We start from the raw sequence: 17,913 nt of genomic DNA, 5'->3' as shown, positions 1-17,913 counted from the left end.
AGTATGTAATGGTAACCGTACCTATCACTGATTTCCCAAAGCAGAGGAGCTCAATGGCCATGCGAGATGTCACCAAAAGACTCTAAATCAATTGAAACAGAGGTGATCCAAAGTGTCTATTCATATAGTTTACACACGTGTACATGCTAAGTCTATATGTTGCACTAGTGTTTCTATAAAATGTCACAATAAAATCAGTTATAAGCAATATTCATATTGTAAAATGTCTGCATAGCACTCATTTGGTTTTCAGATGTTTATATTACATATTATATATTATACGTTTTAAGTTTATGTTCTACTTTTAACTCTTTTCTTTAAATAATAATAATTTCCTCATATTGCATTTAATCAATACTTTTCTATTTGAAAGTTTATATAAAATTTTTAAATGTCAAACTTGTTATAGTGATGTATTTAAACATTTACACTAAATGTTACAGAGAGATAGCGTATGAAATCAACTATATTTTGAAATATTATCTCTGACTGCAATTATATATAATCAACACCAAAAAAGCATTCTACTTTTAGCCAACACAAAATATATTATGTTATTCGATTAAACTTCCATTTACTACTATATATGCAGGTTTGTTATTTTGAGATAAAACTCTTTCTGGCTACACATTTGGAATATAGAACTTTCTTTTATGTACATATTTATATGTAAACATTAGTTGCATACATGATATCATGTAACATGTACATTATACCATGTAATGTATAACATATAATGTATAACATTAATGTATAACATAATATGAGGGGAATTGTGCACTCATGTATACATTCTGGTGAATAGTTTTCTATGGAAAGGTGTATGAGGGAATAGGGCACATTCTAGGCTTTTCATTGATTACTCCTGTTAGAGCCTTTGTTTCTAAGGAGTTTGATGTTTCAGAGGCCAAAATTACAACAATTCGTATGATGTACTTTAGTTTGAATGGTACAACTGAATATCCGCCACCAGTGCTTTACCGGAAGTCGACTTATGCATCCACTTTCACTCTTCGACTCAGGTTTACATCAACAACTCGAATTACAGAGTGTTTGAACATTAAACTAGCTTATCCGTGATTATGATTGGGCGTATTTCTGTAGACAAACCAATAAAAAGCTGGTTTCAAGTCCAGGTTTTTCACAAAGCAAAAAATTGTGGCACGCAAACATTAATACGAAACGCTTGTCAAAAGCCCACCCAACCACTCAATCTAACTTATAGCATAGAACTCAACCATGTAGAGTGATCGGTGTTGAAGAGCTCGCAAGGTGACAGGTCTATGTTCCGCACGCCCTATGTTCCGCAAGGCCCTATGTTCCGCACTTTTCCGCAAAATCGGATAAAATTTCTGAAAAGGACAGACAACTTCTAAAGCAAATGCAATTATTGCTGTTTAAATTAAAACCGTCGTTGTGAAATCACGCCGTTGGGAAAATACAAACCGCTCTGCTGAACTTGAGAGAAAATAAAAAGATCTGACGAATGAACGTTCACTAAAAATGAGTAGTGATAATACACGAATTATCAAATTAGAATACGCAAAAAAACCATCTTTTTCAGTCATTTTTATTTTAAAGTAATATAGATAAATTCAAAGGCTACTTCATTTTTTTATTTAATTATAGACAAGCGTTCATGTAAGCCTACATTTCTAATTATAAAAGCCATACTCTATATATCTCACTCCATAACAATATTAACATAATCATGTGAGCCTATGTTACGTACTCTGTAATATTATACAATTTTTTTTCTAGGCGTAATGTTTCACCATATGATATTGTATGCCAAGAAAACCGATGCTCTACACTAAATTATATAGTAAATAAACATAATCATGAGGCTATGTTCCTCACTCAATTATAATACTGTATAAATATAATCATGAGGTTTATACTCCTCACTCAACTATATTATAAATAAAATCATTAGGGCCAAAGTTCCTCATTCGATTATATTATAAATATAGTAATAAGGGCTTATATTCTTAACTCTATTATATTATAAATATAATCATGAGGGCCTATGTTCATCACCCTAATATATTATAAATATAATCGTGATGGCCTATGGTCTACACTCTGTTATAAAGATAACCCTGATGGCCTGTGTCCTTCATTCTATTAGCATAAAAATAAAAACCGTGAAAGGCCTATGTTCCTCACTATACTTTATTATAAATATAATTATGTTATATTATAAATATTTTATTAGTTAAATTATTTATATGATTAGCTATGTATAGTTACGTATATTATAAACATAAGATGTTTCTCATTTTATTATAATATAAACATAATCATGAGAGTTTTTGTTCGTCACTCTATTTTATTATAAATGTAGCAATGTTGTATTATATATATTTTATTAGTTAAATTATTTATATTATCAGCTGTATATAGTTATGTATATTATAAAATAATATGTTCTTCATTTTATTATATTATAAATGTAATCATGAGGGTCTCTGTTCCTCACTCTATCATGTTATAAATATAATAATGAAGGCCTATGTTCCTCGCTCAATTATAATATAAATACAATAATGAAAGACTATGTTCCTCACTCTATTTTATTATAACTATAACTATATTATATTTTTAATATTTTATTACCTAAATTAGTTATATTATTACTAGTTACGTACATAGTTACTCACTCATAACTATATATAGTTATTTATATTATAAATATAATATGTCCCTCATTCTATTATAATATAAATATAATCATGAAGGTCTCTGTTTCTCACTCTATTTTATTATAAATATAATAATGAGGGCCTATGTCCCTCACTCAATTATAATGTAATTATAATCATGAGGGCTTATGTTCCTCACTCGATATTGTACAACGTACTCGCTTGAGCCTATGTTCCTCACTCGAGATATTACGATATAGGTATTCACTAGGGCCTAAATTCCTAACTCCATAACGAGCATACTACACTTGCTTGGGTCTATGCTCCTCACTCAAGATTGCGCAATATACTCAAAGGGCCTATACTCCTCACTTCATAATGAGCATATTATAATCCCTTGGGTCTATGTTCCTCACTCGAAATTGGGCAATATACACAAAGGGCCTATATTCCTCACTTCATAATGAGCATATTTCATTTGCTTGGGTCTATGTTCCTCACTCAAGATTGCGCAATATAATCAAAGGGCCTATACTCCTCACTTCATAATGAGCATGTTATACTCACTTGGGTCTATGTTCCTCACTCAAGATTGCGCAATATACTCCCTTGGGCCTAGGTTTCTCACTCGATTGCTTGGGCTTATAATCCTCAATTGGTAATGCGGAACATGCTCAAAGAGGCTATGTTAGTCACTCAATCCTGATATAAATACAATCAGTAGGATCTGTGTTCTTCATTCTGTTATATCATGAATAGTCATATGGCCGAGGTTTTTCCTTGATATTGCATGCTAGTCTTGCTAGATCATATAAAGCTCTTAAGATCTCATAAAGTCAGACACAGCCATTTTTGGCATGATTGTGAGGCGCAGCACATTGGAATGCTCCCTCACATACTTTACAGCCTAGATGTGAACTTTTGCTATCATTTATGCTGCTTTAGGCAGCACTTGGCACCAACTATCACTGAATGAGGTTTCATCCTTGTCATGTAATGGATTGAAAAATTATTAAATATCAAACCTGGTGTGATAACCATAATTTGACATCAAAAACTGATTTGTGATCAATTGCAAAAATCTTCTGAAGTTTTTGACACATGACATTATTGTTCAGCAAGCTCATATCTCTACTACCCTTCTACTAAAAATATGTACTGTTTTGTTTTTTAGGACCAAGTTTAATGATTCTGTGAGGTTTGAAAGAAGACTACCACCTGTGACGCGCGGAACTGTGACGCGTGGTACTGTGACGCGTGGGACAAAAATAACACTACGAAAAATCCAGAATTTCTCTACGTTTTGTAGTATTTAGACAACAAATTGTCATGATTTGGAGTCACAACATCTACCCATATGCATGTGGTCAACCAACTAATAATTTAAAATTAGTATATATTATACTTATTTTATTTAACCGTGAATTATAAGACACATACGATTCAAAGATTGTGAGACTTTTATGCAGTAAACAATTTTTTCTTAAAATCGTCATATTCTGCCGTTATCATTTTCTCATTTTTTAGTAAAAAGTACCACAGTGACCTGATAGTTACCCCTGGTGCAATAACTAGAGATACTTTAAGAGGAAAGTTCATCTGGGTGGTTCTTTTGTCATTGGGGTTTGGCTGCATGAACTTCTTGCGTGCACTGTGCATGTACTTTATAGTTCAGCTACTTTCATTGGCCTTTGCAATGAGAATTTCTCCCGTGTTGACTTCAGAGTCATAGGCCAATGCGACCAGCATTTGTGGTGAAAACTCCATTAATGTTTGTGAAGTATCTCTTGTGGTAACTTCTTGATTAGGTTCGCTGCTCTGTGTGTGTGGAATTGGCTGCCAGGTGGGATCAATCAATCAGAGCAACATAACTATTTTTTAATTGCAATGTGATGGCACGATCAAATGCCATGAATTAAAGGCACCATGGACCAGGGTTCTTTGCACATTTGCGCAGTTTCAGTAATCTTATCTTTTGAGATAGAGAATATCTTTATTGGTTTCGCTGATTTGGAAGTTATTGTTGTTGCAGCTTTCGCAAATGACTGCAGAGTTTACGACATACTTTTTTCCGGTACACTGCCATTAGCACCTGTTGTTTGATGCTTTTCCTCAATACCATCTATTACACCTTCGCCATGCGATGTGATTTTTGTAATCATACATTAAAAACACACATTCAGTTCAAAGATTACCTCACAATTTGACGGGCATCACGCCAAGTGTTTGTATCAGTAGGGTAATATTGACCAACTCCATGTTTTGAGTTCGAAACATCGTAAATTAATTCTAATTTTTTATTTCTCTCAAAGAAACTGGCTTTTTTGCCTTGGAATATCCAGCGATGTTTTCCCATGCAAGGTATCAAAATGAAATCTCAAACAAAGGCAGACATCGTCATATTATTAAAATTGTTCGGCGTGTCACAAATACTTCCATATGCCCATAAAACCGAAACTAGCTATATTTTCAGCTAATTAGCAAGTTTGGCTGGTCAAACTCGCCAATTCTCGCCAAATCTCGTTTTATAGATAAAAGATTTTTACCTCAGATAGCTTAGGAAGAACAGGCTGCAACTGAATGCACTAAAATTGTGACACGCGGAACAAGCTATTCTTTACTCACGCGAATGGTAAAAAAAAGTTGCATTTGTTAGGAAAAAACACCTAAGCTAAAAATCTACTTTTGTATTGATTATAAAAGAAAAGCAAAATTTATTTCAGAATGAATAGCAAAATTTTAAGAAAGATGACCTATTGTGCCGCCCGTCACACACCATACCAGAAAAATCTACTTGCATACCCCATATCATCATGAGAGATTATTTCATTATAAAAACTTTCTTGTTTCTGTATGTCTGAACATGTTTACTCACTAATTGACAGAAAATTATGATCACAAAAAAGTAGAAAAAAATTGCCTATGTGTGTGACCCTATGTTTGGCTCTGCCCAGTCAGATTTTTCTTGCTTGTTCTCGCGTAAAACAACTCGCTGTTGCTCACTGGGGTGAGCCATGCTGAAACTGACAATTCAGTTATGTATACTGTATACAAAAAAAAACCTTTTTTCTGGCATTATACAAAACATGCCTTTATAAATGACCTCAAGACTCAAATTTTGGAGTAATACATTTACACTCTTTCCTTTTAGAATACAAAAACCTGTGGTGAAACCTTATGATGCTCAAGTTAATCAATAACTTTTGGGAACTTGGGTTTGGGAACGTTCAGGAAATTCAATCTTATTGCATTCTAACCATAGCGTGATGAGGTATTCCAAGTAGTGATGAGATTTTGAATTTAGCGATGTATAATGTATTTGTGTTTACTTGCTACCAAGCCAGCAACAGCGCATTTTAAGCAGCTTTGGAAAAATTTGCAAATGACCAAAGAGGTGCAGTTTATCTTACAACTACCAGCAAGTATGTTTGGGGCCTATGCTTATGTGATGTTAGGCCTATTATAAATGTAGGTTATTCAGGGAGTCCTGTTTGTCATTCTACTCTAATTCAACTTTGCTTATGCAGGCTCCCTGGGTGGTGTTCATAAAGCTGAAAGATCATAATTTCACATCAGAAGGTTATGCTCGCAGCAACAATAAATATGTCGTATGTTTCAGCCAACTCATACTCACTCAGGCTCTGTAACTCTGAGTCTGATCATCAGGGACCACCGAGAAAGGAGATGGCTGTAGATAGCCGTTTTCTTATGCCTATGGTGTTTTTATAAAAGCACCTATACTGATCATCCCACTGAACACGTAGCCAGCAGAATAAATCAGGCTTATGGGGGAATATGGGCACTAATTCAGGACTGACAACTGCCAGCTTATCAACCTGAGAATTGTTATTCACTTTTTTAGTTTTCCTTGGGCCCAGCAGCAGTTGAGCATAAGTTATGTTGTGACATTATTGTTTGTGTTCATAAAAATTAAGGCTATTGGCGGGTATGTCAGAAAAGTGTCTTATTGCAGCCACATTTATATACATGTAGTCGTAAAAATTTGCTCCGTTTGATTGTCTGACTTAATAATTTAAGTCAGAAGTTTAAGTTCTTAAAATAATGTTTTTACTTTGATAAGGTTTATCATCACTGCTATGTACAATATCTTTAACATATCATGAAATTTTTAGTAAGTGTTTGTCTCAACACACAAAGTAATGACATTACATGAGGTCGAGTTTTTCAAAACATTCTCTTTTTGCAAATTAAAATAAAAAGGCAAGTAAAAATAATAAAGCATTAAGGCTTTACTGTATACATTTGTAGATGCTCAAGGTAGTCAACGGCACTGAAGAATTCAGTGCCTTTGAGGTTGTTTGCGACTTTGAGATCAGTCTGCACGAAGCAATAAAAGCAGCAGGACCCAATGTAGAAGTATGTGGGTGCTATTTCCACACCACCCAAAGTATTTCTTGAAAGGTTGCAGCTTTTGGTTTGAAATTGGCATACAATAAAGATTGTAATGTACTAGAGATCGTACAAACACTCTCAAGTATGGGATCTTTTCCGCCACATCACATGATCGGGGCATTTGAGTAAGTTGTATTAAATTAATATGATTACTGTAATGTAGATTTTTGTTGTTATATAATTTTATTAATTTCATTTGAATATTATTTGACATGATAAACATTTGAACAAAAGCTGATGAGCAATTGTGCGCATTAAAAATTTATTTAAAAGTTAATACACCTGGTTATCGAAAAATGGTGGTGATAGGACTAACGATCAAATCAAGAGTGGAAAGTATTTTACTGATTAATAAGCAACCTACAGTAGAAGTTGTTTAATGCTATAGTAATCAATGCAGTTCTATGCCTGGAAGATTAGCTCTACATAGAGTATTTGGTTAATAGAATCTTACAAAAATATATGAAATGAACGCTTACATTAGTATAAATGGCAATTCTTTACAAGTGGATAGGCATTTTTAAGGCAAAAATTGTATTATTATAAGTATTACTCATGTATAAGTTCACCCCGCTATTCCAGAATATTTTAGAAGCACTATAACTGTATCGATTGTTGCTATCCGAAAAAAAATATAGCTTTCAAAAGTTTTTTATTCGATATGATAAATAGAGTTCATCGGCATGTTTTAAACGAGGTTTTGGTTGACTCACTTATGATATTGTTTGTGAATGGATCACATGCTAAAACAAAAGTTAAGCATTGCCTGTTCTCAATTGGGTGTGGGCTGCTCAGGAGGTAGTATAAAAACAAACAGTGCATATCTATAGTCTATTTAGAATTTACAGTTGGAATATTTCGCCTAATGTTTTCCGAATATATTACTTGTTAAACTTAAAACCGATCGGTAGTAGTTCAGCATAACATTAGCGCCTGCCATATTATGATTGAAAGTGATGTACTAAGCATGTTCAGTAGAAATATATATGGTATCTTCGCTGATATTTGATACTGGTACTTCTGTGAAATAGCTTTAACATTTATATGCTGAACTATCATTAATATGAGTGTTTGTGAATCCGTAGACAAATGCATGCTTCGTCGCCATTAAATTTGCTATTTGGCTTATTTGCTATTTGCTATTTATGAAAGGGTTTCAATAATAACGGCTTTTGCTGGAATGTCTTTTGTCTTCAACAACCATGAACAATTGTTTTTTATTTATCCACATTGCTCGTGCCATCCAGATTTTGTTAATTAGTAAATATGGATAGTATGAACACGACCTATATGGATAAGAATTGATTTTCATATTTAAAAAAAATTTTTTTTTAAATATTTTACTGCATATGTGCATATAAAATTTTATGTAGACAACAGTGCGAATGCGCAGTCGTCAGTATTTAGGCTAAGATCCTAAAAGGCTAGTGAGCTAACAGCAATCTGCTGTAAATCAGAAACAAGCTTCCACAAGGTTAAAATAAAAACTGTATGTGATTTTCATCCAAAATTTTGGGTTGAAAAAGATAATTCGTATAGCTTAATCATATTATAAGCTTATTCAGCAAAGTGTTTTTCCTTCCTGGAACAGTCATTTCAATGCATGGTTGGAAAAAGCACCCTTCGATATAGCTTCTCATTTCATGTTTAGAGGACGAAGAAGTATTGTATAAACAACAAGCCGCAGCAGCTGCTGAATATGGGAACTATCATTGTAATCTAATTTCTTTGGCAGACTTTGTGTGACATAATGATTAATTTGTATTGCTGAGTGAGTATAAATTGTGTCATAGAGCAATAATTGCTCTATGACACAATTTATGCTTAATACTTAATTACTTATAGGCATAGAATTTACCAAGTGTAACTGAAAAACACCTCATAGTCTCAGATTTTGATGATTTTTTAATATGTTGTTGCCTATATTGAAAAACGCTCAAATCCCAAATTTTTATCCTCTAGGGTCATCGGTTCAGGTGCTATGAGGATTTGAACGTTGACTATTTGTCGCCTGAGTTTGAGGGCAAGTCACACCTAGCTTACTTTAGACTCATATAAATTCAAGAATATACAAGTTAGAGGTCTAGATTTTTATTTGTCTACACACAATTTCAATATTTACACAAACAAATAGGTTTGAAATTTTTCGGATGAATAATGTGGGAGATAACTCCGAACAAGAATGACCGAAAATGCTATTTTAGCCACTATTCAAAAACAATTATCACTATTAACATATAATTTGCCATTGTTTCTGTTAATATTTCTGAAATTCTCCAGGCCTCAGCTATCCAAAACAAGTCTCATCTTCTCTGTCGATTCATCGGGTCAGCATCTAGAAGCCATACAAGATTAAGCTCTTTGTAGAAATACTGCAAAAGTAGAAGTCAAGGTCAACCTGTGGTTTCAACAAAGTCACACATTCTTCTCATGTTTCATACCAATTAACATATGCAAATTTTATTAAAACCACCAAAAGTTTGTGTTTCAGATTGTAAAATGCTTAAAATTGAGTTCCAAATTCAATGCCCTCCAGACACCTTTGTAAATCGCATTAATTAAATGAGATTATCCCCCCTTATCAAGCTTTAACTTGGCTGATTATTATTCTATTGAATTCAAACTTGCTGTGTGCTTGTGGTTTGTGATAGTAATGAGTTTTAAAATATTTTCTTAACTTACATTCCTCAATGTTATCCATTGTTGTAGCTTGGTAAAATCTATGCCTATAAGAAATTCTATTTGACGCATACATGTATATATATATATATATATATACATGTATATATATATATACAATAAAGTATAGGCTAAAAGTCAGCATAAAGTGCTCGATACCAAAGTAGAGCTTACTATAAATTTGGTAAGAAATTTATTAAAATTTGACTAAGCAAAAAATTACTAAAAGTTTCGTATTACACAAAAGGTGTGTAACACTCATCAGATAAAATGCTTAGTGAGGACTATACACAAGATTCTGCATTAGCTGGTAAGCTGAAATAAAAGCTCAGGTATTAAAAGCTAGATGGATAAGATCTATTATGTAATGCTATTTCGTAAAAGGTTGTTTCTTAGCATGTCTACATGTAGGTATTAGTTCACTACGTTTGTTAAGAGTTGCCTTCTCAGGTCTGTAAATGATGAAATATTTTTCTAATGTACATAATCTACCATTTCCGCTGCTTTTAGAGTATGGCTTGGCGTGTGATAAATTCTTCCAGGCTATGTTGTAGTCAGTGCCGCTTTCTTTGAGTTTCCATATGTGACTGCTTAGCTCGGTAGAGTAGCGTTTAGAAGAGTCATTGAATGTGGATTTGTGAAGGTTATATCTAGTTTTGAAGCTGTTTTCGGTTAGCCCTATATATGTGGCTGCAGGTTTATTGTTATCGGTGGTTGTTACGCTTGCCTGGTATATCACTGATTTTGCTAGGCAATTGTCTGGTAACGGGCAGGTGTTCTTATTCCTGCAATTGCAGCCAGGATTAGTTGGTTCTTGATGGTTCAGTGATAGTAGCTTCTGATTGTGAGAGTTGATAGCCTGTTTCACATTGTTCATGCAGCTATAGCTTAATTTTATAATATGTCTGTTAAAGATTTTGTGTAGCTTGTGGTCAGTAGAAAATTCTTCATCGATTAATTTAAAGAAGGTTTTCCCGATGTTGGTGTGTACGGTGTTGCTGTAAGGGGGGTTATACCAGATTATGTTTCTTTTTCTTTGTCTATGTCTTGCCTTTAGTGGTGTAGCTTTAGGTGAAGAGAATTCTAGCTTGTGTTGGTATCCGCTTTTTTCTAAGGCTTCCTGATAAATAGGGGCAGCTTTGCTGAAGGCATTTCCATCTGATGAAATTTCTGAGAGTCTTTTGTTGATTGCCAGTGGTATATTTTTAATGATGTTAGGCGGGTGGTTTGAATCTTTGTGAACATAGATAATGGTGGTGTTTGGCTTAGTGTAGGGCTCATACTTCCCGTTTTCTAGGTTTAGGGTTACGTCTAGAAAATTTACTATTTTCCTGTTGGCTTCTATTAATATTCTTAGATCGTGTGAGCCAAAGATAGCGCACAGGTCTTTCTTGATGTTGTCAACTTGGCGGGGTGTTGCATTTAAAGCTCCCAGACCATCGTCTCTGTATAGTCCAAATTTGTTATTGTATTTTATGGATATTTGGTACAATATGTATGCACCTACATCACAGAAAGAGATAAGGCAATAATCCTACACACCAAAAAGTCAATCTTGTATAATAATGGACAGCCATGGGGTAAGAAAACTTCCCAAAATCTATTTGATGTAACTATGGGATGTTTTGATGGTGCTGAAACAGGTGAGCTAGTACATGTAGGTGCATACATATTGTACCAAATATCTAAAAAATACAATAACAAATTTGGACTATATAGAGACGATGGTCTGGGAGCTTTAAATGCAACACCCCGCCAAGTTGACAACATCAAGAAAGACCTGTGCGCTATCTTTGGCTCACACGATCTAAGAATATTAATAGAAGCCAACAGGAAAATAGTAAATTTTCTAGACGTAACCCTAAACCTAGAAAACGGGAAGTATGAGCCCTACACTAAGCCAAACACCACCATTATCTATGTTCACAAAGATTCAAACCACCCGCCTAACATCATTAAAAATATACCACTGGCAATCAACAAAAGACTCTCAGAAATTTCATCAGATGGAAATGCCTTCAGCAAAGCTGCCCCTATTTATCAGGAAGCCTTAGAAAAAAGCGGATACCAACACAAGCTAGAATTCTCTTCACCTAAAGCTACACCACTAAAGGCAAGACATAGACAAAGAAAAAGAAACATAATCTGGTATAACCCCCACTTACAGCAACACCGTACACACCAACATCGGGAAAACCTTCTTTAAATTAATCGATGAAGAATTTTCTACTGACCACAAGCTACACAAAATCTTTAACAGAAGTATTATAAAATTAAGCTATAGCTGCATGAACAATGTGAAACAGGCTATCAACTCTCACAATCAGAAGCTACTATCACTGAACCATCAAGAACCAACTAATCCTGGCTGCAATTGCAGGAATAAGAACACCTGCCCGTTACCAGACAATTGCCTAGCAAAATCAGTGATATACCAGGCAAGCGTAACAACCACCGATAACAATAAACCTGCAGCCACATATATAGGGCTAACCGAAAACAGCTTCAAAACTAGATATAACCTTCACAAATCCACATTCAAGGACTCTTCTAAACGCTACTCTACCGAGCTAAGCAGCCACATATGGAAACTCAAAGAAAGCGGCACTGACTACAACATAGCCTGGAAGATTTTATCACACGCCAAGCCATACTCTAAAAGCAGCGGAAATTGTAGATTATGTACATTAGAAAAATATTTCATCATTTACAGACCTGAGAAGGCAACTCTTAACAAACGTAGTGAACTAATATCTACATGTAGACATGCTAAGAAACACCTTTTACGAAATAGCATTACATAATAGACCTTATCCATCTAGCTTTTAATACCTGAGCTTTTATTTCAGCTTACCAGCTAATGCAGAATCTTGTGTATAGTCCTCACTAAGCATTTTATCTGATGAGTGTTACACACCTTTTGTGTAATACGAAACTTTTAGTAATTTTTTGCTTAGTCAAATTTTAATAAATTTCTTACCAAATTTATATATATATTTATATACATGTATATATATACATGTATATATGTATGTATGCGTCAAATAGAATTTCTTATAGGCATAGAATTTACCAAGCTACAACAATGGATAACATTGAGGAATGTAAGCTAAGAAAATATTTTAAAACTCATTACTATCACAAACCACAAGCACACAGCAAGTTTGAATTCAATAGGATAATAATCAGCCAAGTTAAAGCTTGATAAGGGGGGATAATCTCATTTATTTAGGCAAATTTACAAAGGTGTTCATATATTCCACTATTCATATAGATGAATAGTGGAACTGATAACAAACCCCAAAATGCTTTTTAAATGCATTTTTATTTATATGCAATAACTTTCATTTCAGGGAAACTGATAGTTCGCAGGCGGAAAAAATAACAGAAGTTAGAGGAACAGATTCAAAAGCTCAAGAGACAGCTGGAGCAGAGAAAACGAACAATAAATAGCTACTGGCGGGCAATAAAATATGCTGTGAATTGAATAATTTAAAATTACCCCCATTTACTTTATACTGCATCCATTTCCTCATTCGAGCGGTTTGATAGCAAACTGTCAGACTCTTCCAGGGCATCCAATGAGTCATAAGTGATCAATGAAGCAGAAGAAGAGATGACCATGTTGCAGCATTTATATTTCCATGATACCTTTATACACGGAGTCATTCCAATCAGTGTATGGAATGTATATTTTCGAGACATAAGCACACGGACTAACAACTATGTGGAAGGTGAATATAAAAAGCTGAAACAAATTACAATATCAAAAAACTCAGACATCGTCCTTTACACAATATTAGTGATGCTTGGAAATTAGGCTTCCCCAGTTATTGCATATTGTTTACATTTGTGGAATATGTTGAATCTTGCTAACAAGATTTTTATTCTTAAGACTATATTCTATAATGATACATCATGTGCCAATATCCTTTGATTCTGATTCATATTATTCTGCTGTTTTAACATATTGAAAACCAGAAAAGTTTATTGACACTCAATTTATAATTTTGTCTTCCTCAAAGTAATTCAATAAAAAAGAGAAGCGTTCAAAAAGCCGCTGCCTTCACTACAAACTTTAAGTATTTTACTGCATATGTGCATATCAAACATTACGTAGACGACAGTGCGAATGTGCAGTCCCCAGTATTTAGGCTAAGATCCTAAAAGGCTCGTGAGCATACAGCAATCTGCTGTAAATCAAAAATAAGCTTCCACAAAAAAAATAAAAGCTGTATGCAATTTTTATTCGAAATTTTGGATTAAAAAAGATCATTCATATAGCTTAATCATACTATGAGTTTATTCAGCAGTGTTTGTCTTTTATGCCTAGCCTGGAACAGCCATTTCAATGACGTCGTTGGAAGGAAACACCCTTCGATATGGCTTCTCATTTCATGTCTAAAAGATGAAGAAGTGTTGTATAAACAACGAGCCGCAGCTGCTGAAAAAGGTTTGTCTTTTTACGAAAAAATATCGGAACGATCATTATAATCTACCTTCTTTGGCAAACCATATATATATATATACCCTAAACGCTTTTCGAATGCATTTTTATTTATATGCAATAATTTTCATTTCAGGGAAACTGATAGTTCGCAGGCGCAAAAAGTGGCAGAAGTTAGAAGAACGAATCCAAAAACTCAAGAGACAGCTGGAGCAGGGAAAGCGAACAATAACTAGCTATTGGCGAGCGATAAAATATGCTGTGAATGAAATAATTTAAAATTAGCCGCAGTCACTTCATAAAAATCTATTGTATATTGTATTTATCGATTCAGTTGATTGTCAGAGAACACTTTTTGTATGTAAAATTATTTATTAAAAAATAGTTCATACCTGTTGGGGCTCTCAGATGAAATTGCTAGAACAAGATAAAATCCTAAATATATCGGCTATATAATATCCAAATAATCCGTTAGTTACTTGGCTGGTTTGTTTATGGTAGATGTTTAAAACACATTTTATTATTATAGTTACATAATATATTATTACATCGATTAGCTCATTTCTTTTATTTAAATTAGGCATGTAAAGAGTAGAACATGTAAAGTAGAAAGAGGAGATGTAGAAACTTTTTTAACAAGCACTTGTTGCAATTTATGGCACTAATGTCACATGAGGATATTTTACCAGTTTCCACTAAATAAATTACTAGACAATGTCATCATTTAGTTGCTAGATATAACTACACGTACTTGGTTCTGTTGCTGCTTTTTTGAAATACCTATTAAGTAAGGAACATAGGCCCTTTGAGTATATTGCGCAATCTCAAGTGAGGAACATAGACCCAAGCAAGTAAAATATGCTCATTATGATGTGAGGAATATAGGCCCTTTGTGTATATTGCGCAATCTCAAGTGAGGAACATAGGCCCAAGCAAGTAAAATATGCTCATTATGATGTGAGGAATATAGGCCCTTTGTGTATATTGCGCAATCTCAAGTGAGGAACATAGGCCCAAGCAAGTAAAATATGCTCATTATGATGTGAGGAATATAGGCCCTTTGTGTATATTGCGCAATCTCAAGTGAGGAACATAGGCCCAAGCAAGTAAAATATGCTCGTTATGATGTGAGGAATACAGGCCCTTTGTGTATATTGCGCAATCTCAAGTGAGGAACATAGGCCCAAGCAAGTAAAATATGCTCGTTATGATGTGAGGAATATAGGCCCTTTGTGTATATTGCGCAATCTCAAGTGAGGAACATAGGCCCAAGCAAGTAAAGTATGCTCATTATGATGTGAGGAATATAGGCCCTTTGTGTATATTGCGCAATCTCAAGTGAGGAACATAGGCCCAAGCAAGTAAAGTATGCTCATTATGATGTGAGGAATATAGGCCCTTTGTGTATATTGCGCAATCTCAAGTGAGGAACATAGGCCCAAGCAAGTAAAGTATGCTCGTTATGATGTGAGGAATATAGGCCCTTTGTGTATATTGCGCAATCTCAAGTGAGGAACATAGATCCAAGCAAGTAAAATATGCTCATTATGATGTGAGGAATATAGGCCCTTTGTGTATATTGCGCAATCTCAAGTGAGGAACATAGGCCCAAGCAAGTAAAATATGCTCGTTATGATGTGAGGAACATAGTCCCTTTGAATACATTGCGCAATCTCAAGTGAGGAACATAGACCCAAGCAAGTAAAATATGCTCATTATGATGTGAGGAATATAGGCCCTTTGTGTATATTGCGCAATCTCAAGTGAGGAACATAGGCCCAAGCAAGTAAAATATGCTCATTATGATGTGAGGAATATAGGCCCTTTGTGTATATTGCGCAATCTCAAGTGAGGAACATAGGCCCAAGCAAGTAAAGTATGCTCATTATGATGTGAGGAATATAGGCCCTTTGTGTATATTGCGCAATATTGAGTGAGGAACATAGACCCAAGCAAGTAAAATATGCTCATTATGATGTGAGGAATATAGGCCCTTTGTGTATATTGCGCAATCTCAAGTGAGGAACATAGACCCAAGCAAGTAAAATATGCTCATTATGATGTGAGGAATATAGGCCCTTTGTGTATATTGCGCAATCTCAAGTGAGGAACATAGGCCCAAGCAAGTAAAGTATGCTCGTTATGATGTGAGGAATATAGGCCCTTTGTGTATATTGCGCAATCTCAAGTGAGGAACATAGACCCAAGCAAGTAAAATATGCTCCTTATGATGTGAGGAATATAGGCCCTTTGTGTATATTGCGCAATCTCAAGTGAGGAACATAGGCCCAAGCAAGTAAAGTATGCTCATTATGATGTGAGGAATATAGGCCCTTTGTGTATATTGCGCAATCTCAAGTGAGGAACATAGACCCAAGCAAGTAAAATATGCTCATTATGATGTGAGGAACATAGTCCCTTTGAATACATTGCGCAATCTCAAGTGAGGAACATAGACCCAAGCAAGTAAAATATGCTCATTATGATGTGAGGAATATAGGCCCTTTGTGTATATTGCGCAATCTCAAGTGAGGAACATAGGCCCAAGCAAGTAAAGTATGCTCATTATGATGTGAGGAATATAGGCCCTTTGTGTATATTGCGCAATATTGAGTGAGGAACATAGACCCAAGCAAGTAAAATATGCTCATTATGATGTGAGGAATATAGGCCCTTTGTGTATATTGCGCAATCTCAAGTGAGGAACATAGGCCCAAGCAAGTAAAATATGCTCATTATGATGTGAGGAATATAGGCCCTTTGTGTATATTGCGCAATCTCAAGTGAGGAACATAGACCCAAGCGAGTGTATTGTACAATATCGAGTGAGGCCTTTTGACTATATTGCGCAATATGAAATGGAAATATAGGCCATCATGGTTATTTTTATAAAATAATTGAGTGAGAAACATGGTCCTCATGATGATTTTTATACTATCACTGTGTTAGAAACTTAGGCTTCAATCATTATATTTATATTATTATCGAGTGAGAAATATAGGTCCTCATGATTATATTTGTAGTTAGTTAATCTTCATTGAAATAATATTAATATCAAATATAATATTATTTGCGCTTCTATTTGCAGGCAAAAATAAATACCTTCAATTATATTTCATGAGAAGGAAACTCCTCATCTGTAGGTGAGATTGTCAGATGTAAATAGCGAAACGGTTATGTAGAGAGGGTAATTACAAGTAGCAAAATAAAATCATACTGGCAGCAAACAGAAATTGCTTTACGGCAAGACTTATATGCAGAGTTTATATACAAGACAATACAGAATATATTGTAATTATAAATTTAATCACATTATATTAAATAAAATAATTACAAATATAGAATTATATTTGTAATATTTTTGAGTGAGAAACATATATCTTACTGAGTGCATTGCAAAATATTATGTGATGAACATCAGCCCTTGCGAGTATACTGCGCAATATTGAATGAGGAGCATAGGCCTCCATGATTTTATAGATGTTATTATTCAGTGAAGAAGATATGCTTTGATGATTTCATTAACAATCAGCTGAAGTAAATTCTACTCGACAAGGATAGACAACTCCCAACTCAAGAGTGAGTTCCACAACTTGATGAGTCAATAAACAGACTTGTGGGTGAGCCGATAAACAGACTCGAGAGTGAGCCGATAAACAGACTCGCGGGTGAGCCGATAAACAGACTCGCGGGTGAGCCGATAAACAGACTCGCGGGTGAGCCGATAAA

The 17,913-nt window shown here is 34.5% G+C and overlaps 1 protein-coding gene across 1 annotated transcript in view; it reads left to right on the top strand.

Moving 5' to 3' along the window:
• The first annotated feature begins 1,179 nt into the window (after positions 1-1,179).
• The window catches only part of LOC137393337 (solute carrier family 49 member 4 homolog), a 45,010-nt gene continuing 28,276 nt past the window's right edge, over positions 1,180-17,913 (top strand). Inside the window, exon 1 of the mRNA XM_068079844.1 lies at positions 1,180-1,279. The gene's annotated coding sequence lies outside the window, so the exon portion shown is untranslated. The remainder of the gene's footprint in view (positions 1,280-17,913) is intronic.

Source organism: Watersipora subatra, chromosome 4 (assembly GCF_963576615.1).
Source record: "Watersipora subatra chromosome 4, tzWatSuba1.1, whole genome shotgun sequence".
NCBI classification, from domain to species: Eukaryota; Metazoa; Bryozoa; class Gymnolaemata; order Cheilostomatida; family Watersiporidae; genus Watersipora; species Watersipora subatra.
The sequence above is the reverse complement of the archived record's forward strand: the minus strand, read 5'-3'. Positions and strand labels throughout refer to the sequence as shown.